This window comes from Octodon degus, unplaced genomic scaffold (assembly GCF_000260255.1).
Source record: "Octodon degus isolate 3935 unplaced genomic scaffold, OctDeg1.0 scaffold00074, whole genome shotgun sequence".
Taxonomy (NCBI): Eukaryota; Metazoa; Chordata; class Mammalia; order Rodentia; family Octodontidae; genus Octodon; species Octodon degus.
In genome coordinates, this window is record NW_004524650.1 from 11,295,718 (window position 1) to 11,299,972 (window position 4,255).

The following is a 4,255-nucleotide window of genomic DNA, read 5'->3' on the forward strand; positions in this document are numbered from 1 at the left end:
GAAAGTTATACTACTAATTTCTCTTAGTTCATTGAAAAGAAAGTCTTTTCTCTTAATTCAATGAATAGAAAGATTTGTTCTAATAGTGTTTGTGGACAGGATATCATGTCTGCATCTTGCACAGTGAGTAATCACTAAGACAACAATATGCAATGTATTAAGAATTGAAACTGTCCTACTAATCAACTTTAAGACTGTCGTCTCATTGCTATTGTTCCTCAATAAAATTATTAATTTTTTTTTCGGAACTAGGGAATTGAACTCAGACTCTTGCACTTGCCCAGGAAGCACTTATTCTACTGAGCCATCTCCCCAGCCCCCTTCAATAAAATTATTTAAAAAGAAAAAGTTTTATGATAACATTGTTTAGACAATTAAATATCAATATCTTATACTCTGAGTAATTTAAATATAACAATACTAAATATATTAACCATTATTCTCCTATTATTTTGTTTTGAAATTTTGGGATTTTTTTTCTCCTCTTTAAAATAAAAAAAAAAATTAGTGTGCAAGACAAAAAATCCAGCACATTAGGGGCCTGAGAGATGGCTCAGTAGAATAAGCGCTTCCCTGGCAAGCACAAGGGCCTGAGTTCAATCCCCAGTTCTGCAAACAAACAAGCAAAAAAAAAAAAAAAAAAAAAAAAATCCAACTCATTCTGATCAAAACGCTGAAAGAAAAGCTGGTGACTGGTGGTTCTTTTCAAAGAACAGCACTGTGTGCAGGGGAATTCTTTGGATAGCTCAGTGGCACATCACTTGCCCAGGATGTGCAAGGCACTGGTGGATTCCAGCCCCAGCCTTTCTGAAAGGGAGGTAGAGAAAACAAAAACCAAGGAAGCAGGAGAGGGGCAGGGATGGGGAAGGGGAAGAAAAGAAAGGGGAAGGAAGGGGAACAGAGAGTAGGGGAGGGCAAGAGGGGGGGATCTTGAAATTTGAAGCCCAAGAGAAATATACTTGATAAGAAATATTCATAGATCTGAAAGAAATGTTCAGTCAAAAGACTTAGCCCAGCATTGTTGAAGCTGCCAACTAAATCAGCAGCACTGTGGTAACCAACCACCTCAGTTCTCCTGGTGTGACCCCCCTTGGGCCAAGTAAGAAAGGAGTGTGGAGAAAGCCTCTAATAGAGAATGCAGTTTGTCTTCTGCAGGAGGGGCCATCACATTAGCCTCCAACTGAGATGCTGAGCTGCAGAGATTTGCCAGTGGCCCTGGGTCAACACTGTGTCCAAGGCAATTCTTTGGGCATGCTCACAATGTGCCCAGGATGTTGGGATTAAAAGATTGTGTGCACTAAAGAACACATAAAGAAAAACATATGTATGAATGGCTTATGCTGTCAAAGTTTGGTGGGGAAAGAATGTTGAGGTTTTCTCTGAACTAAAGGTTTCTCAAATGAGCTACCATCTCAAAAGTACTCAACTCAAGCAGGCCACCTGCCAGGCCAAAACAACATCAGCAGAAAGAGGCTGGCAGTCCACCACTCTAAGCAGAAGCTAAAAGTTAAAAGAGCTTGCCTCGGGAAGGATCTTCAGTACTGGGGGCCAGTACAATGCCACAGGCCCACACAGGATTCTCTTGAGAACCCACAAAAGTTTCCCAGCTGAAAACACCAATGTACAGCCACCTGTCACGTGGTAGGAATCACAGATTTTATTGCAAACTTTCAACTACCCTGCCAGCTCTTCACCTCTTATTCCTCTTGCGCTAGCACAAAAGCTGTGAGGAGCATAAAGAAAGGGACAAGAAAGTAGAAAAGCTAGGCAAGCAAAGTAAGGGTGAAAGGACAAAATGCTACACACCTTCCCCTGCATCTACAGATTTGTGAGTGGGGCCTAAGCTTTAGTGAAAAGTGAAGGAGGGGTGAAGTTGTGATTTGAACCTAACTGCAAAGTTTAAGACAGCTGAAAAGCCATAGGTGACCCGAAAGGCTACAGGACATGTCCAAGATATTGCCAAGGTAGGAAGGAGACTTTGCAGTCCATATTTCAAGGCAGAGATGAGACATATGGCATGCCCTTGAAAATCTCCCAGGAAGGGGTTATAGCAGAGACAAACACCCCATCTTTTGTTACTTCTAACCATGCAAGTTTTTCTTCCAGCACTTTAACAGATTGCAGTTATTTCAGCAGAGCACAGATGAAGTAGTTGGCTAGGTTTAGCAGCCTTGTGGTAAGAAAAATGTGTACCTTTCAACGCAAGCATCACACCCAGCATATCAATATGCTCATCCCACAAGAGGAATAGGGAACAGGGGCTGTAAGAGAACAGAAGATGGGAGGCAGTGAGCTCTCAAACATTGACGACCCAGGGTTCAATGCAATGGAGAGTGAGCGGCATCCCTTCCTTTCCTAGTTTAATCTTCCTCTGCCTCGCTCTTTCCACCCCAGCTGAACTCAATTCTATATGTATGTATCTGGATAGGCATGGCTCCATGTGATGCACATTCACTGGGCTTCACTCTGCAGAGATCCAAAGATCGATAAGGCACACTTTCATTAAGTTTCCAGATATGTGGAAGACAAAACAATGGAAACAGATATGCAGTAGGTCCATTTGCGAATAGCATGAACAAAGTCTTGTGGGGGCACAAAGAATGGAGCTTTCTCCTGCCTTTCCCTGCAAAGCAGAGAGGTTTTCCAAGACAAGTACAATGATCTCCCCAGGCTCAACGTGGCAAACAGCAAGGCCAATGCAGTGCCCCAGAGCAGTGTCTCTTCCTTCTTGGTCAAACCTGGAAACACATTTATTAGAAATAGAGGATGGTAAAAACAAGAACTTTTATTTATAAATAAAAGTTGCTTGCAATAAACATAGTTAAAAAGAGGGGTTTTTTTTAACCCTTTTGGGGGAAAAAAACCCTTTTGGGTTGTTGAATGAAAAATAATCCAAAAAAGATTGAATCACTACACAGGTATTAAAGCTGGGAAATTTTGGAAGCCAGTATGGATCTAAATTGTTCAGTCCTCGTCATGTACCTCAGTAGTGTCCCAAATTTTCTGATCAAGAAGATTATGGGGCCAAAGAGGAAAGTGATCGATGATGTAGAGTGTGCCTAAGGAGAGTCACATGGGGAGAAGACACTCTCTCAGGCTTTCACAGAGAGCACATTGGCCAAGCAATGGCCATGACTCATCCACATGGCTGCACTGACAAAGGTTCTACAATCTGAGGTACAGGATCTCAGGATAAATCCTGAGGGCATTTCACTGACCTTCTCAGACCAAAAAGCCACAACTCTTGTTGCATAGGTCCTGCTTTACCTTGGCCTTAACCATCCAGTAGAAAAGTATGAAGACAAAATATAGGAAGTAAAGCCATGCTATTATGTTGAGCTGTGAGGGACTCAGGTCAACAATTTCTGAAATGCCAGTTAAACAGAAGACCCAATGCTATTATGGGCTACTGGACTCTTTTAGAATATTTTGCTGAGTTTACACACCTATAATATTCAATAACGGAACTTAGAAAAAATAGAGCATACAGATGAATGTCCATTTTGTATCTGTGTATTCAAAGAGGTTGGGATAGATATATAGTTGCATTCTCTTAATGAATAGAATGATTTGTTCTAATGATGTTTGTAAATAGGATCTCAAGTCCGCATCTTGTACAGCAATCAAACACTAAGAAGAATATATGCAGTGTGTTATTTGTAAAACAAATAAAAAAATAAAAAATAAAATAAAATAAATTGTTCAGCCCTGATACAGCACTCCACATCTCACTCCCTCTGAAATAAGATGCCACTAATAAAATGTTTTGAGTATATTATTCCTAAAATAATATTGCATTTGATATTAACTATGAAAAGTATAACTATAGATAGGCTTTTGAAAAGAATTTGTAAAATTCAAGAATTACAATATATACATGAATACTACAGAAGCATAAGGGTAAGGTAGAGATAATTACATCTACGAGAATTTCAGGTTTTTATCTGTGACTTGATTCTGAGTACCATGAGCCCACAGGTGCTGTTCTTGCTCTCGTGGAGTTGTCCCTCCAGGCACCCCAGACCTGGCAGGCATTTGGCCATAAGGTGATTATGTAGAGGCATCTTTTTGCTCCCCAACTGGTCACTGGTTATAAAAGCACTGGAAACAAGATCTTCTGACTCTTCTCCTGTTACACCTCAGATCAAGCTCTGCCGCGTAGCACATAAGGGTCCCTGTTGGTTGGCTTGATTTTTCTGTCTCTGTGCCTGTCCACACAATATAGATGTGTACTTAACTGCACACTTGGCCCCAT